We start from the raw sequence: 19,379 nt of genomic DNA, 5'->3' as shown, positions 1-19,379 counted from the left end.
AGCTAGCGCTGAAGCAAGATGGGTTTCGCTGGCAGAACTGCAGGATGGTTTCTGGGGCCGTGCTTTGTAAAGTTAACTTCACACTGCTTTTATCCTCTAAGTTAGAGATGGCAAGCCGGGGGCGTGGATGTGCGGGAACCCGGGAGGGCCCAGATGCCGTTCCTGCGGGACTGCAGTGTTGCCAGGAGCTCCGGCCGGGGAGGCACACATGTTCACACTGAGCGGACACATTTAAAATCCTCTTCTTCAATTCCGTTTCTCACTGGAAACGGTGCTAGGACGTGCCACAAATCGGTCATGCATGGTTTAGGATTGGTTTGTTAAACACAGCTCTCTCAATTGGTGACTAAATTGCCAACCCCATTTGGATATAAACAGACTCCATGACTCGAGACGTGATCTATTTGGATTTAAAAGCGTTATTTCAACACTACATATAATTTTCAAAAGATTTTACATGTTCCTTGCATGATTATACTCCGTGATCTATCTAGAAATAATTTGAAAGGTAGCTTTGCAAACAAATTCCAATCAATGTATATACAACCATCTTTTTATCCTTTAAGAACTATGACTTAATCATGTAATGTTTAAAATTTCAGATCTAATTAAATATCGATTTTACACTCCTCAGTGTGCGATTTCTGAGCAATCATTACATTAGCACAACAGGTGGGAATGAAATCCTTTGTCTACAAAGCGGCTGCGCAGGGGCCAGCGCGGTGCTGCAGCCGGCCCAGGGGCTGAACTGCCACTCAGAGCGCTCCGGTCCCACCTGCAGCGTCGGTTCCAGCCTGGCGGCTCCACTCTTCCTGTCCAGTCCCCTGTTAAAGTGCCAGGAAAGGTAACAGGCTCAAGTCCTTGAGTGCCTGCTACCCACAAGGAAATCCTAAAGTTCCTGGCTGTTGGCTTTGGCGGGGCACATCTCTGGCTGTGTTTGGGGAGTGAACCAGCAGATGGAAGAGGGCTCCCCTCTACTTTCACTCTACCTTTCAGATAAATCTCAAACAGAAAAACCCCAACCGCGCAATTCTTACGGTTTCCAGAAGGGGGCGCTGTTGCGCTTTGGTTGTGACAGGTGCATAAGCGGTGTCGGTTTCTCCTTTAAGAAATGGGCTTCACAGTAAATGAAATGCCATTTTACTTCCATAAAAGTGTCTTTTCAAATAGTGACCTAATTTGTAAACATAACGCAATAAGCTTTCACTGGAAACAATGTTCAGGAATACAAAAGTATTGAGCAGGAAAAAAGGAAAAAAGTCCTATGCCACATTCCCATATTCCTAGTCTTTTTCCTATGAGTTTTAATACAAGATTTTTCCATTTAATTTTATGTATGAATTACTTAATTTTGAGGTTTAATTAAAATTTAAGTGCATCTGAATTGCTTCCTGGAAGAAACAAATTCAATATAGAATTTGAGCGTGACATGAATAATAATAAAAGTACACAGAGCCTCACGTGTACCTTTGAGCAGAGACACGGATCCAGCCCGCAGGAATCTCCCAATGGAAATACACAATAAGGGATTTTAAATAAAACCACGTGGGGCTGGGCACTGGCTTTAGTGCTGCAGCAAGCCAGTTGGATTGCCCACATTTTTCATTGGAATACCCGGACAGAGTCCCAGCTTGGCTCTGCATCCTGGCGCCCTGGGAGGAAGCAGCCCCCTGGGAGCCCTGGTGGGCACGGTGGCTGTGCCCTTGCCACGCACCAGGGAAGCCTGGATTATCAGAGATCTGGCTGCCAGCTTCCGCCCAGCGGCCCTGCTCCTTGGCACGTCTGGGGAGTGAGCTAACAGAGGGGAGCTGTCTGTCTCTGATTCTCTGATTCAATGATGTAAAAACAGAGTCACGAGACTCACATAAATTAAAAAATAGCTGAGGATTTTTTTTAATTTACATGATTTAACATAGAAATTGTGCATTTTTTTCCTGTTATAACAGCGGATGCCTCTTGCATGATGTATTCCCCTGGACTGCTTATATACTTTCAGCTTTAGGAATATCTGTCACCCCCTTCCTGTCCCAGTCAACAAAACAAACAAAAATCTAAACACAGATGATGTGTAACAGATCTGATCACCATGATATTAACTATAATTATTCAGCATATAAATCTGAACATCAGTATCTTACCGTCGACATTCTGGGCTTTTCTATTGACACAAAATGAACTTTGGTCATTACCATGTAGTCGCCTCGATTATTCAGCATACGACGCTGTCCCGGTGTGTTTGTGAACAATCCCGACTACTTGATAACAGTCGCCATTAACTGGGCGTGGTGTCACTATCCACAAGCCGCTGATATGATGAGAAGTGCTTGATATTTAAAAACATGAGCCTTTAAGCCATGCTGTAGGTTCCTGGCTTCAATTACATCTGACTTACGGAACGAGCGTGTTTGTGGTTGTGTAGGAATGGCGCCTTCGGCCGCGTCTTGGTCATTGATGACGGAACAGCCAGATCGGCGTGTCCGTGGGCTGGAAGCTGGTGTTTCTAACGCCTTCACTAGGAAGCCGAGCTCGTAGGCAACCTGCAACTGCTTCTTCCTCTGTATCTCGCTACATGTTTCTCCATGACAGGTTTTTTTAAAAATAAAAATGTCTACTAAATCGCAGGTTAAGCCCACAATTTGCTTTTCTAGCTAGATTGGCAGAAATACGCCGTTACCTTAATCAGAAACATTCTGTATCTACAAATTTATTTTACAAAAAATCATACCTTTTCACTGCAATTGTTCTTTGCCATTTTGCTTTTCCCTTTTTAAAGATTTATTTTTATTGGAAATGCAGATATACAGAGAGGAGGAGAGACAGAGAGGAAGATCTTCCGCCTGATGACTTAGTCCCCAAGTGAGCTCAATGGCCAGAGCTGTGCTGATCTGAAGCCAGGAGCCAGGAGCCTCTGTCAGGTCTCCCACCCAAGTGCAGGGTCCCAAGGGCTCGGGCCATCCTCAACTGCTTTCCCAGGCCACAATCAGAGAGCTGGATGGGAAGCGGGGCCACCGGGACTCAAACCAGTGCCTATATGGGATCCCGGTGTGTGCAAGATAAGGACCTTAACCACTAGGCTACCATGCCAGGCCCTCTTTCCATTTTGTTTTGCCAACTACTCAAAATATATTTCTCAGACTTCATTCATGAATTTCTTTATTTCAAAATTTTGTTTTGATAATGTCTTTTTTGTGTGATAAAATGACTTGCTAACATGTACTTTGGAAATTAAAAATAGAACAGCATATTCAAATAAACATAAAGGTATATTTAAAAGCATTTATTCTGCCAAAAACCACTTGAACTGTACTCTCAGAACATGCTGCTCATCAGGGACCCAGGATGACATCGGGTGGCTGTTCCCATCCCTGGGTGCCGGGACAGTGGGAGGCTGGGTGTGACTTCTCCCCATCCCTCCCCGCAGGGACAGGAAGAAGAGAAGGGACAAGGAGACAGTGGTCTCAGCCGCTTTCCCTGGTCCCGACCCCTCCCCACCAATCAACTGTGTAAACATCGTCAAAAATTAAAAAAAAAAAAAAATTAAAGGCATTCACTGAAATAACTATCTTTCATATTTTATTTGACCTTTAATGTGTGCTCTTCTGAAGAAAATTTAAGAGATTTGTCTAATAAGGTTTTCCATAAAAAAATATCGGTGCTTATGGATAATACTTTTTTTCCTTTTATTGTATCACTTAATGTAATAGAATTTCTATATGCTCTGGATAAAAAATTCATCAGGATAATTCATTTTGGTGAGCTTCTTTTTAATTACAATTTGACCAAAGTTTAACATTACGTAAAGGACTTTTTTTTACAAAATGAATACTATGCTTTCATCACTGTGTGATTATACATTTTGTATTAGGGATATTCTAGACATTGCAAATAGAAAAAAAAAAGGTGAGCTTCTTACTATTTCTGTAAACCATAAAGATAACAATTTTAAGTGGACGTACGGTCATGTGACTTAACAACTACAAACTTTAATCGTAATCGACATGTTTCGTGTGGGTTTTTTTAAAATAAGGTTTATTTCCTGAAAAAAAAAATTTGGTAATTTTAGTTGTTTGTCCCTCTTGCTTCCCTCCCATAATGTTTAAAAGTGTGTGTCTCTCAAAGAAAAATCAAAAAGAGACTAATTTGTAATTTATACACACACACACACATATATATATCACTAACATTTTTAAGTCTCCAATCATTTCTTATTCCTTCCTGCCAATTTGGCTGAAAATGGATATTTACAAACACTGGTAGGCTGCTTTCTTACAGCCTTTCGTTTTCTATGGAATGCTTTTAAAGAGTTCAATCAACCTGAATGGTGCATTTGTAGTTAAGGAAATAGAACGGAGAGAAGTCAATTTGAGCTCGCAAACAAGTGTCCTCCAAAAGAATAGGCATAAATGGGTTTAGCAAACAGAGGGGGAGTGAAGCGAGCTGAGCAGAGCGCTCCGCGAAGCCAGCTACAACGGAAGGGCTAAAGACCGCAGACAATGGACTGGATGCATCAGCTCCGTGGAAGTGCTGAAGCATAGGTGAAAAGCAGGCTGGGAGTCCGTGAAGAGTGCTGGGAGCAGGAGAACGAAGGCCTTTACAGAAAATGAACGCAGTCATTCATAAAATGAAATGAAATCAGGATTGGCATAGTTCCTCGGTTAATTGCCTTGGGAAGGCTCTGCTCCGTTTTATGGATTCAATTATTATTAGCAATGAAATTACTCCTGGTGTTTCAACCGTCAGCACTGACGTTTCAATCTCCATCTGTGAATTTGGTAATATATACACATATTTACATGCAAGTAAGAATGTCTCCTAAGTATAACAATTATAATTATAGCATATATATAACGCTACGTTATACAATATAGCTATGGTACAAGTGGTTACAGTCATAACAATCGGTGTACTAGATTATCTTCCCCCATTCAAAAAAAGACAGGAAGCTAATTCAAAATAGAAATAGAAAGCTCAACTAAGTAATGGAATAAAACACTTCAAAATGATTGGATGGTTTAATTTTTTAATTAGTGGAACATCTTTCCGAGAACTTGTACATTTTGCAGAATTTTTTCCTGGATGTGTTGATATGCTTTTCCTGCCTTCATAAATACAGTGAATAATTTTCAATGGAACTGGTTCTCAGGGTCATAACGACGAATAGTTTACAATTTTAGGGAAGCATAGCCTTAAACGTGTGTACAATGTATCCTGAACACAGGCTGTGACCTTGGAAGTTGCTCCAGGCTCAGAGCCCCGCTTCCTCTGGCTGCTTTGTGTGAGTGCTCTTTTACTCATTATGATGCTGGAGAAATCATTTCTCTAGTAAGTTGAAGATTCTGGCATTAGCTGAGCCCTTCCCACTTGTTAAATTGGGTTTTGAGTCCAAGTGCACCTGCTGAGGTAAATGCTAGAAGCTAAAGTGAAAGCATCTGTCCACATTAGCAAGTTGGGCCATTGTTCCCTCGCAGGAAGCGTTGTCTGTCGGGCAATGAGGCGCCATGGTCCTCTCCTGGTTATTAGATATTTCAGAGCCTGTTGATTCTTTATTAGACTTGGCACCAGCTGATTAAGCTCGGCTTCATCAAACTTATAAGAAAGTTATTTTTTAGCCATTGGGAATTTCTTTAGAATAATAGTATCTACAAACTTTTTTCCCTTGCATTGTGAGAAAACAAAAATAGAAATTTGTACTTACAACGTAAATATTTCAAACACTTCAGTTTTGAGAGGAGAAAAACATTAAAAAATATATTAGGAATATATATATATTAAAAGAGCATTATTTTTATGGAGCAAATTAGTTTTTGCTTGGGAACCTCTTACACAACTCAAAATAATATTGAAAAGTCAAGTCTGTCTCTAAAGTTGGCGCCTTCAACATTTTTTGACCAGGTACTTTCAATTACATTCAGAGAATCAATTGGGAATAGTATCAAAATCTATGTAGGAAAAAAATCGAAACAGAGCAGAAATAATCTTGTAGAGTAATTTTATTTGTAGTTTAGTATAAATGATCTTGACTCCCCTACTGGATCATAAGCATTTATTTTATACTTAATTTAAACATCTATTTTATCCTGAATTCAATTATTAATACATTCTTTTGTCTCCCTTGCATTTTGTAATGTTAATCAGCATGTTTGCTTACATTTAAACTCAATCGTTTCTATGTGCAACCAACTTGCCACAGCTAAATATTCTATAAAATTATAATTACATTAAAATCAAGGATACACAACTAACAAAAAAATGGTAGAAGAGCTGTTTACTACAAACCAAATCACTTCCACAACTTGATAGTATTGTTACTGTCTTTTATATTTTATTAAATGGATATGTCACCAGAGAAGAAACTAAAAAAAAAAAAAAAAAAAAAAAGCTATTGGAATCCTTTATCAGGTGTTCAACTGAGCATGCCATGAATATAGCAGAGTAAGAGAGAAACAATACAAGGTTCAACATTCAAAATAAACTTTTTCCTTTCTGGGGTTATAAACTTAGAAGTCCATTGTGACTTCTGCAAAACCTTCATGAAGGAGGCCAGGATGAGGTAAAATTAACAGCCTGTCATACGATCAAGAGCCTCGAAGCACCGTGTGCTCCACTTCCAGCTCACTTGTAGCCTGCACCTGTCTCCCTCTGAGCTGTGGCTCTGTGCCCTGTTACGGATAACGGATAACGGATAGCATCCATTACAGATAACGGATAACGGATAGCATCCATTACAGATAACGGATAGCTGAGGTCTGCCATAGCAAGGCCCTGCAAGCAGATCAGACGAACTCTTCTGGCTTTGGCAGCACCTGCGTCCTCTCACAGAGCCAGTTTATACTGGACTCCTGCACACTGGGTTCTATGAGCTCTCTTCCCCTCACCTCTTCTTGCCAATGCGTCTCAAGTTCAGATGATTCACCAGTCCTGATCCCCTTCCTCTCGTCTCACAGATACTTTCACAATGATCTAATCTGTCGAATCCATCTGTGTCAACTGCTCCTTCCAAAACCCCAATATACAATCTATAACTCTCCGCGTTTGTAACTAAATGGCTGGCACCTTCCTGTTCTACTGGAAGAAGTTAATGTTGGATAAAGCTGGAATGTTCAACTCAGAATGTGGTCTCAAGTTCTGAAAGCTATATAAAAATAGCTTTGTTCCAAAACAGTTGGGATTGAAGGAGGTTAGTTCCTTGTTGTTTATATAGCATTTCCCATCACTTCTGATGCATCAAGAAAATTTATTCTGAACAAAGAAAAAAATTGGAATTCGAGCTCAGAATCACTCCAAAATTTCTTGGTTTCATCCCATGTGGGCACCAGTTCACGTTACAGCTGCTCCATTTCGGATTTAGCTCCTGGCTTATGGCCAGGGAAAACAGTGAATGGTGGCTCCAGTTCTTGAGCCCTTGGAGCCGTGAGAGAGACCAGGAAGAAGCCACTGGCTCCTGGCATTGAATTGGGTCAGCTCAACTCTGGCCATTGTGGACATTTGAGGAGTAAACCACCAGATGGAAAATCTCTCTCTATTTCTCCTGCTTTCTGTAACTCTGCCTTTCGAATAAAAAATAAGACAGGTTTTTAAAAACATTTCATTATCGTGAAATATAAGGAACATAAAATTTAAATGAATCCTGTAAAAATTTGCAACATCGTGAAATACATACACACAAAACTTCCCAACCTCGCCATTGAAAAGGTATGGTTGAGTTGCATTCAGTGAATTTGTTTTGTGGTACAAGCACTACCACCATCCAGATCTCATCTTGCCACTGGGTCACCCTTCATATAACCTGTTGAACAATGAATTCCCATTACTCCGCCCCTAGGTCTCATGACTTTCTGTCTCAATGCCGCTGACCAGGAACCTCAAGTGAGTGGACGTGAACTTTTGTCTAAGTTTGTGAATGACTTATTTAGCATGTCATCAGAGTTCATCCCCTTGGATGAACTGTCAGAATTCCCTTTCTCAAAGCCAAATACTATCCCACTGTGTTTATATACATACATTTTGCTTGTCCACTCGTCTGTTGAGCAACTAGTTTACTTCTGGCTTCCAACTACTGTGAACATGGGCGTCCAAACACCTGAGAACCTGCTTTTTATACCCACAACTGGAATCGCTGGGTTGCACAGTAATTCTATGCTTAATTTTTGTTGAAGAGCTGCCATATCGTTTTCCAAGACATCGGCACCACTTTGTATTTCCATAAGCAGTGCACAAAGATTCCAATTCAGAACATATAAATATTTCTGATTTGTAATGTACTTTGTTTAGAAAGTAGACATCGAGAGATCTCTACAATGCTAGCTACAAATATTTCCAAGTTTCCTCGTTTGCCTGTTTTCACAGAATTACAATACATTCTTTCTTGAGAGGCAGAGAGGGAGAGACCGATGGACAGAGAAGAGCTCTCCTACACGGCTTCATTCCCTGGATGTCCACAACGTGGCCAAGGCCATGCAGCAGGAACTCCATCCAGGCCTCCGTGTAGGTAACAGGGCCCCAGGCACCTGTGCCGTCACTGCTACCTAACAGCGTCATTGAGAGGAAGCAGAGCCGGAAACACGGCTGAGCACTCCGATGGGTGCCTCTGTGTCGGTGCTCTGAACGGGCGAACACATAACGAGGTCAACAGCCACCCCAGAATGACAGTGCTTCACGTGGCATTCCCTTTATCTCACACATTGTAAAGCTAGTGTTAACTCTAATTTTATTGTTGGCTATAATACTATGATATTGAGAAATACTGTGATTTCCTCAACCATCTAAACTTGGAATATTTAAGTTATTTAGCCTAGTAGCTAAAGTCCTCGCCTTGCATGTGCTGAGATCCCATATGGTAACTCATTCGTGTCCCGGCTGCTCCGATTCCCATCCAGCTCCCTGCTCGTGGCCTGGAAAAGCAATAGAGGACGGCCCAAAGACTCAGGACCCTGCACCTGCGTGGGAGACCCGGAAGCTCCTGGGTCCTGGCTTTGGATTGACTCAGCTCTGGTATTTGCAGCCACCTGGGGAGTGAACCAGTGGATGAAAGATCTTTCTGTATCTCCTTCTCTCTATAAATCTGTCTTTTTAATAAAAGTAAATAAAACTTGAAAAAAAAATGGAGAAAGTTCCCCTATCTGTAGTCAGCTGCACGGATTGCACAGTGTTACACTGCTGGAAAAAAGCAAGCAGGAGCTGGCAGGCATCTGGACCTGGCTATTGTCAAATTTGTGTTAGCTATACCAGTATGCCAACATAGTTGTGCATTCATTGTATTCATTTTTCTTTTTTGTTATGTCAAGATTACGTGGGGAAGGGAAGGAATGTCTGGCTGGGACACACTACCCAGTCCCAAAGCAAGGGGGCCTTCAGAGTGCCCAGGGAAGCGGGTAGAAGCAGCTGAGGACATGTTTGACAAGGGAGGAATGGCTTCTGGAGTCTTCCATGAACTGGGTCAAGCCAAGGCACCTGTCCATGTGGGAGATCTGGGATGGGACGTCCAACACCCACTGGTACACGCAAAAGCTGGGGCTAGGGGACACACCTGGTTAGACCAGGCCATAGTACCTGCTCACGCGTATTGGAGAAAGAGGTGGGTCATGTCAGACTGGGCTGCAGCACCCACCAAAATGCAAGAGAACCAGTTCCGGGGATTGATTCTGTAGGGGGGTTGTGGGTTCACTTCCGTTGGACTGCAACACCCCCAGCTTTACACAGAGAGTTGGAGGTGGTGATGGACACGAGCCAGGCTGGACTGTAGAACTCATCTGACACTTCTAAGAACTGGGTTGGGAGGAAGCCAGGTGGGACGAGGCTGCAGCAGCTGCCAATACGTGCCAGGGTGGTACTGAGGGCGGACCATGCCTAGCAAGGCCAATGCTCCCCCAATGGCACTCATGCGATCTGAAGCCAAGAGGCCTGGTAGGGGAGCTTGGGGAACTCCCCTGCTAGGCCACAACTCCCTTTGGGGAGCGCAAGAAGCCAGGGCTGGGGGCAGGCCAGTCCAGGTCATACACGGATATAGCACTTAGCATGTGTGTGGGCCAGGCCTGAGAACAGGGTGCGCTGGGCCAAACCGCAGCAACCACTGGCAGGCAGGACAGCTAGGACAGGGTGTGGCCCATTTCTGTCAGGGCTAGACTGCAACATCGACCAGCAAGGCCTGAGACTGCAGGCAGGTCATGCCAGACTGGGTTGAAGCACCCACCAGCACACACAAAACCCAGGCCTGGAAACAGGCTTGGTAGGAGAGCTCTGGGGACTCCCCAGCTGGGCGATAGCTTCCACTGGTGAGTGCAAGAGCAGGGACTGTGGGAAGATGAGGCTGGGCAAAGCTGCAGTATCCATTGGCATGCCTGTGGACTGGCAGCTCTGGGAATGGGCCTGACTGGACTCGGATTCAGCACCCATTGGTGCTAACAAAGTTAGACTTGTGCAGGCTAAGCAGGGCTAGGCTGTAGCACACATTACATTAGATCATATAAAAATTGGGTTTAGGAGGCCCAGCACAACAGCCTACTGGCTAAAGTCCTCGCCTTGCATGTGCTAGGATCCCATATGGGTGCCGGTTCTAATCCCATCAGTCCAGTTTCCCATCCAGCTCCTTGCTTTGTGGCCTGGGAAAGTAGCTGAAGATGACCCAAAGTCTTGGGATCCTGCACCCATATGGGAGAATTGGAAGAGCTCCTTGCTCCTGGTTTCAGATCGGCTTAGCTTCAGTCATTACGGCCACTTGGGGGGGGTGAGACAGGAGATCTTCCCCTCTGTCTCTCTTCCTGTCATATGACTTTACAATAAAAATAAATAAATAAATCTTAAACCAAACAAACAAAAAGTTAGCCAGGTTGGGTTAGCACCCATCAGTGCCATCAGTGAGAGCTGGAGTAAGTGTGGCCAGCTGGGCTAGGCTACAGTACCCGCTGGTAAGTGCCAGCAATGTCGGGCTGGGCAGTAGCACTTCCTAGCACACATCAGATCTTGGAGGAGACCTGGTAGGGGAACTTGGGGAACTTCCCTGTTAGGCTGTAACTCCCACTGGTGAGTGTGAGAGCTGGGGCTTGGAGCAGCCACACCAGGTTGGGCTTCAGCACCCATTAGCATGTGTGTGAGCTGGGTCTGGAGCTAGCCAGTCAGTCCACAGCACACACTGGCACAAATGCGAGCCAATGCAAGCCAGGCTAGTTGGATCATAGCACCTGCTGGTTCACATGAGGGCTGGCACTCAGAGTGGGCCAGGCATGGGTAAGTTACTGCACTCACTGGCAAGAGTTGGACTTGGGGCATGCTGTGCTAAGCCAGGATGCAGCACCTGCTGCTAAATGCTAAGTCCAGTGTGATATGACTTACCCCCAATCCTGGCAATTGCCAGCTGATGGTGCACCTAGCCAACTGGCCCACACCCATTCTGGTTCTTTCTCAGGCCAGTGGATATGGCAAGCAAGCACACAGGAGGAAAAAATAAAAAAAACCAGCTAAGTGTTTGTCCCACCCACTGGATACCTGGCCCTCCCTAACTGAGGCCCACATGGACATACGTCCCTCTCAACTATGTCAACAACACTTAAACAGAAAAAAGTTTAAATATTTAGCAAAAATGCATGTGCACAAATCCCTTTTCTTTTTTCTTTGTGGAAAGTAACACTCAGTTAAAATATATATGCCTTGAAAGTCGCTGATCTCATTAAATTTCTATCCAAAGCATCATAGAAATTGACATTACTCTATCTAGAGAGACCCATGTCAGGAAGTGCTGTTATTCTTCTATATATCAGCATTTTTGTAACAAAATGCACATCACTAAGCAAATACAAAGTATATGTTTGCCAGTCGAACTCGGGAGTAAGTGAAAACGGGGTGACTTAGAGTATTAGGGAGACAAGACTTCTATTTAGCACTTAAGCATAAACAAATGAAATAGCATCAGTCATGCAAACCATCGTAACAGATATGTCATTGGTCGTAAATTTCTCTCATTTTGTTTATGGATTATAAATTTTCCACCCTTTAACTGTCAACTCTTTGAAATTAAAAGTTTCTTTTTCATCTCTGGTATCGAGCCGTGTTTTTAGCACGAGATCTTTCATTTCGGGTATGAATAACTATTTCAGTTTTTATGTTCATTTCATCTAATCTAATAGAGAACAAAGAATTGCAGTCTTAAAATGTATAAATTAAGAAGCTACAAAGAGCGACTCCTTACGTTATAGTAGAATCGAATGAGCAGTTAAGACAAAACCTTAAACCAGCCCGATACGGATGGATACTTCTTCATAGATTGTAAATTAAATCGGAACATTACCACAACTGTCAAAATTTTCCCAGAGCAATCTTCAAGGCTAATCAACATAGACAATCACTCTTTTCACTTTTAAAGCAATAAGAAAATTTCAAGCAATATCTTTTGATTGGAGTCGCCTTGAAAATTGCTTAGTTGGAGGCCTTATTTGAAAATGCAACAAGGCTGAAATAGTACATGTAATTTGCCATGCAGCCTGGAGAAAGAAAGAGGCATTTGGGATGTTTTTCCTAATTGTTTCTGATTGCTGCCTGGGTTGTTCCAGCCCATTTCCGTCTTCAAAATCACCTTCGCAGGCTGCAACACCTTCGGCCGGGACTTTTCATCACAAGGAGGCTCAACATGAAAGAATTTGACTATTCACGGCAGAAATCTTCTCTGTAATGACTTTAACGTTCTTAATCAATTGACCTTAACGAGTCCTCGGAAGGTAAACTGTTGGTGCTTAATGAGAACTGACTGATATGACACATCACCTTATTTTAATAATGACATCACTCTCCTGGGAAAATGGACAATACCTAAGTGAACAGAGTTCAGTTTTTCAACAATAATTATGCTTTGTTTGGGTATACTTAGGAATAAAAAACAGCTCTTTTGTGTAGACTCATGGTGTAAGTTTGATAGAAAAAAAGATTAATACAATGGCAGAAATTGGAAATTACATGGAAATTTTAGGGTTGACTCCAATCTCCTGCTGTTACTGAGAAGGATCCTGCGGTCTGGGAGCCAAAGCATCACATTTCTCTTAGGAATTGTCATTCAAACTTATTTATCCTGATGGCTATCAGAAAATCATTAACTCTTTCAACAGTAAAAGCAGTTTTCTTAAATTTCCGTTCCTGGAAATTTGAAGTCCAGTTCTCATATCTATTTTTTTTTTTTTTCAATTTTCCGTCTGTTGACTCACTCTCCAAGCGGCCACTTTGGCTGGAGCTGAGCCAATCTGAAGCCAGGAGCCCGAAGCCTCTTCAGGGTCTCCCACATGTGCAGGATGCCAAGGGCTTGGGCCATCCTCGACTGCCTTCCCAGGCCACAAACAGGGAGCTGGATAGGAAGTGGAGCAGCTAGGATTAGAATCGGAGCCCACATGGGCTCCTGGTGCTTGCAAGGCGAGGACTTTAGCCACTAGGCTACCCCCATATCCATTTATTCACCAAGGAAGAGCTCAATTGAACCTATGCTTTAAAAGGAGGCATGAGGAACGCAGAAAAGGGCCAACTGTTTCCTGGAGTGCTCAGGTAGTTCAGCTTTGGTTTCTGCACAGAGGGAGTCATTCTCCTGAGCAGGTGGGTCTGTGGACCCGCTGCTGCTGCTGCTGAGTGATCAGACAAGGGGACCTGACTCCAGCTTATGTATTATCACATACACACTAAAATTGACTTTATATGCAACATTGAACCATACCTAATAATCTTGAAAATGTTTATATATTACATATGTATGTAAATATGTAAATGAAGATATATTTCTGCTCTCAGGGAAAGTTAAGATAATTTTAAGCAGTTAATACATTTGCAGAGAACTTGGCAGGAAAGCCAGGAGAGAGGAATCCGCTTGAGGTTATCAGCTTCACTTTTAGCTTTTCAAGTTGATACTAAAATCTGGTGTCATATCCTTGGTAATACTCTCAGTATAAGCTAATCAAAATTCTAACTTTAGTATTGGATATTGGAACAAAGACTATAAAATCTATATAATCGACTGTATTTATGTCAAAATAATCACTGTATTTAGTTCAGAGATAAATAGCAATTCCCCTGCAGTCCAACTTTGAATATGCCTGTTGATATTTAGTTTTGTTATTCTTAAAGTCTAATTTTTTTGTGATGATCAAATCTTTATAAATGTAAAAAAAAATTTAATAAAACGTAACATAATTTTTTGGTTTTAGATAAAAATGTAACATAATTTTAAAGTGAAACTCTACTGTTTTATTCTAATTTACTTTCAGCCTACCAAAATTCTGTTCATGTTTTTAAACACCTGTGTCTTCGGTAACTAGCTCGTGTCTGGTAGTGATAGCATTCTGAAGTATTAATTGGAACATCCCTAAGATTAAAGACGTAATCTGTGAAGTTACTGATGTGAGATGAGAGTGAAATTTAAGAGCTTTACAGAAAATTCACAATCCTAATCATAAAATCTAAGAAACTACCTTTTACCTTCTATTCCTTACCAGAATTACTACTCAGTTTTTAGAATTGATTTAAAGCAAAGATGTTGTGCTTTACCATAAAGCTTAAAACCAACTCATGGCAAAAGTATGATTAATTTGAATTTATTTGATGATTCTAGTTATGAACGTTTAGAAAATGTTTTCTATGTTGAAGCTTCAATATGAAACTTTATGATTAACTGTTGACCATTCCTTGTCCTTTGCTCTCATTACTTCGTCTGCCCAGCCATATGCCTGTGGCCTTATCGTCCCCATCTTTTTTTTATTATTATTATTTTTTCATTGGAAAGGCGGATATACAGAGAGGAGAGACAGAGAGGAAGATCTTCCGTCCGATGATTCACTCCCCAAGTGAGCGCAACGGCCGATACTATGCCGATCCAAAGCCAGGAGCCTCTTCCGGGTCTCCCACGCGGGTGCAGGGTCCCAAAGCCTTGGGCCGTCCTTGACTGCTTTCCCAGGCCACAGGCAGGGAGCTGGAAGGGAAGCGGGGCTCGCCGGGATTAGAACCTGCGCCCATATGGGATCCCGGGCGTGCAAGGCGAGGACCTTAACCACTTGCGCCACTGCGCCGGGCCCCCATCTTTATTTTTATAGGCATTATCTCATTCTTTGCTATAAAGCCATGAGATGATCTCATTTAAGACAGGTAAGAAAACAATCATGTTTTATGATCCCTCTCTTCCCTTTTCTTGTAGTTTTCTTGTTTTTTTGTGTGATGTGGACAGGGCTTGAGCGTGACCATTGTAATATTCCTGGAAACCTAGAAGTCTGGTCCCTAGTGCAGGTGCTTTAAGCGGTAGAGCCAAGTGCAGCATGCTTGGCTACATCATCTCGGATGCAGTCACCTCAGAAGGGACCAACACGCATACCGTGGATTCCTCATAAGGGAAAGAGCCACCTGCTACTGAGCACATGGAAGGGCAGCTGGCCCTTCCAATCCAGGCTGGCTGGATGGTCCGCAGGGATGCTGTCCAGCGGTCCTTGCCAGGCACCAGAATCAAGAGCCAAATACCCTTCTTTCCATACAAAGTATCCCCTCTCAAATACTTTGTTACAGAAACAGAAAATGGACAGCCACAGGTTTCTTTCCATCCCCTAAAATTTAAACACTGGCATATTTTCCTATCACATGATTTCAACTGTCGTTTTGTTTAAAACAAAAACGGTGGGCTGCTCAGCTCTTGGTCTGTCTCCTGAGGTCGACTTTGCATTGCCAACTGCACTGCGCAGCCAGGGACCTCACAGTCCTCAGACGCATCACACATCCTCGCCTTCCTCCCGGGCTCATCATTCGACATCTCACATTTTGTCTCCATCTCCATCCTTTCTTCGTGGTCCTCCTTACCCCTGCTCTTCTCCCACATCCAGTCAGTCGTTTCTCAAAGCGTAGCACTCCTACCCCTCTGCCTTACGAGCTCAGCTTTCTAATCTCCTGAGCCCCTGGGACCCATTTTACCCAGCGCTGCAATTCCTCGTGACTTTGAGCCCTCCGGCCAATGCATCCTAGGTAACAGGGCAGTGAGATCCTTGGGTATTTTTAAAGAGGACTAATTAGGTATGAACTGAAATCGGGCATAAATATCACACACACAGAGAGCATCGTTGTCAATGGATGGCTAAACACTCCCTCTTGCTACACCTGCAGTTCCAGATTTTCCCTGATTTGCTTCATTTTATTGAAGCACCAGGTAGCAGATACTAAATGAATCTTCAAGACATAGATAGAAGTTCAACTCCAGATCTCATTTTGCTGAAGCTCATTTGGAATGAGAGTAATAATAAGGGTCTTCATCATTTTAAGATTAAATAACACATATGAATCCTATGTATGCTCAATCAGTCCTGCGTATGCTCTAAATAGTTGTTAAATGAATTAATGCCTCACTACCTGGAGTACTTCCTTCCCACATTTTCATTCAGTGGACTTCAACAGGATGCCTCAAAAACGTTGTGGAAAATGAAAAAAAAAAAAAAAAAGCCATGTGTCCTTTTTTTACACATTTTCCATGACCTTTTTGAAGGCTGCTTGAATACATTTAGAAAAAAAAATCTACACCAAAATAAATTTATTTCTTAATTCCATTTTCCAGGAACTTCTTAAAAAAATGTATTTATTTGAAAGGCTGAGTCACACAGAGATAATTTACATTACGTGGTTCACCCCTCAGATGCCTGCATCAGCGGAGGCAGGACGCAGCCAAAGGCAGGAGCCTGGGGCCTGAATGTGGCCCCGCCGGGGGAGGCAGGGACCCAGGGATCTGCCACCTCTCTGGGCGTGCTTCAGCAAGCCTGCACTGGAAGCAGGTCGAACCCAGCACTCCAGTACGGACACACACATCATGAGCTTACAGCTGCTCCACAAAGCCAGCCCCGATTTTCCTGGCAATTGCTGGAATAATTTCCCCCAAATTCTTTGCATGACACTTCTGTGAGTTTATAGCTCTGAGCCATTATCTGTTTATCACACATTCTGTAATTTCCTATGTCCTTCTTGTTCGCCCACGTGATATTTTACTAAACACTGTAAGGATCCTGTTTGACATTATCTACAGCTCACCATGGTTTTTAGCAACAGGAATCACTATTTCATTTGCCGTTTCAACAGATGTTGAGTCAACACTTTACACATCCATTAGCCAGAGGCTTATGAACTTTACTGATTTGTTTTTCTTAAGGAAGTACAGTGTTGGAATATAGTTATAAAACAAACAAGAACAGTAAACACGTCCAAAAAAAAGGCTGGAATAAATGGATAAATGGCTGGGTCATATGTAAATCCCAGGAGAACAATGATTAGAAATACAGTTTCTCCACAAGAGTGGCTCATCCTGCGAGCCTACTGTGCTAAGCAATTTACAATTATCTAATTCAATTTCCCGAAGTCTCTGGTGTTTAAGTTCTCCTATTAGCTCCATCTTCCAGGCATGAAAACACCAGGACAACGAAGTAATTCCCAAATCACAACATAATGAGAGGTGGTGTTCAGGTTTGCACCCAAGCTTCTGACTCTGCAACTTTAGTCTTAACCACACTACTCTCAAATATTCGAAGAGCAGCTGATGCTTCGAAGATGAGCAGTGTGCTACTTGACACAGCGTGAGTGAGCAAATCTTCCCAGTGGATTAGGGTGCGTTACGGATGGGGCAAGGACACATCTTCCCATACTTTATAAAGCTGTTGACTATGAACTACACAAAGTTCTAGCTGCAAACTCTATCTTTGAAAATAAGAATATGTGCACCACTGACACGGCATGGGGTATTGTTCCATATGCTTTTTTTTTTTTTAAAGATTTATTTTTTATTATTTTTTCATTGGAAAGGCGGATGTACAGAGAGAGGAGAGAGAGAGAGGAAGATCTTCCGTCCGATGATTCACTCCCCAAGTGAGCGCAACGGGTCGATACTATGCCGATCCGAAGCCAGGAGCCTCTTCCGGGTCTCCCGCACGCGGGTGCAGGGTCCCAAAGCTTTGGGCCGTCCTCCACTGCTTTCCCAGGCCACAAGCAGGGAGCTGGAAGGGAAGCGGGGCTGCCGGGATTAGAACCGGCGCCCATATGGGATCCCGGGGTTGCAAGGCGAGGACTTAACCACTTGTGCCACCGCGCCGGGCCCTCCATATGCTTTTCCTCCTTCCAAAAGTGTATCTAAAGAAAAATTAAAAGTCTATCTTCTGGGACTTGCAGCAGGTAAAGCCACAACCGACAATACTCGCATCCCACATGGGCACCAGTTCGAGTCCTGGCTGCTCTGCTTCTGGCACAGCTTCTTGTTGACAGGCCTGGAAAAGCACTAGGAGGTGAACCAGGTGCTTGGGCCCTGGCTGCCCGTGTGGCCAACTGGGATGAAACTCCTGCCTTTGGCCTGGCCTATCCCCGGGCAGCTGTGACCATTTGGGAAGCAAGCCAGCCAATGCCAAGATCTCTCTCTTCCTCCCTCTTTAAATAATTATTTTTTTTCAAAAGTATATCTTCTCAAATATATAAAACCTTCGTTTTCTATGAATACAGACACAAGAACTTTATCCCAGGTTGACCTTTTCCATCTCCAGTATAGCTAGGGGCAAAAAAACCCAAACAAACAAACAAACAAACAAACAAACCAAAACGCTGCATTCAGATTTTAGAGGCAAGGACATCTTGAATCGAAAGTGCTCAAGTCGCCAGGAGCCACCCATGTGCACAGCACGGCCAGTGTCCGTGGGAAAGGACAGGGGCCTCCGTTCCGACACATGGAATCCCGGAACACCAGTCACAGAAACTCTCAGGCGCCCTGGGGTGGGATGAGGCGAGGCAAGGATCAAACTCCAGGGAGAAGGGGAAAGCGGGGCCTGGGGGTATGTATGCCTTCTTAACCAGCCTAACCAGCTCTGTGTGGCCACCTTGTGGATTTCCAGATCCCAGACAAGGGCTTTATGCATACGTCAATCTCTTTATTTGTCGGGCTATGGGAACAATGCCTTATTTTACCAATAAAAAGCTATCCGTAGCACAACAGCTACAATGAAAGGGTTGTAGACAGTACCTATATAAACTATGATATGTTGCAGGCTTGCAATGAAGTGAGTCACACAATTTCTTTGGCTCCCAGACGCATGTAAAATTGCCATTTACACTATATCACAGTCCACTAAGTGTACCATATCATCGAGTCTAAAAGAAACAAATGTACATACCTCCATTAAAAACTGTTTTATTGCTGGAAAAAAAAAAACTTACGGTCTGAACCTCCAGTGAATCCTAATGTCTTGCCTGACCATGGGTGGCTCATGTCTGACCAGGGCAGCTGTGGCAGTTTCTTAATCTGTGACAATAAGGTCAGCTTTCCTGAAAGATCTCTGGGTGGCATGCCATGCTGCCTGGTGGCATCTCAGCCACAGCACAACTTCTTTCAAAGGCAGAGTCCGTCACCTCAGAGTCTG

The sequence above is a fragment of the Ochotona curzoniae genome, unplaced genomic scaffold (genome assembly GCF_017591425.1).
Source record: "Ochotona curzoniae isolate NIBS_2020 unplaced genomic scaffold, NIBS_Ocur_1.0 contig_2688, whole genome shotgun sequence".
NCBI classification, from domain to species: domain Eukaryota; kingdom Metazoa; phylum Chordata; class Mammalia; order Lagomorpha; family Ochotonidae; genus Ochotona; species Ochotona curzoniae.
Note: the sequence above shows the minus strand (reverse complement) of the source record.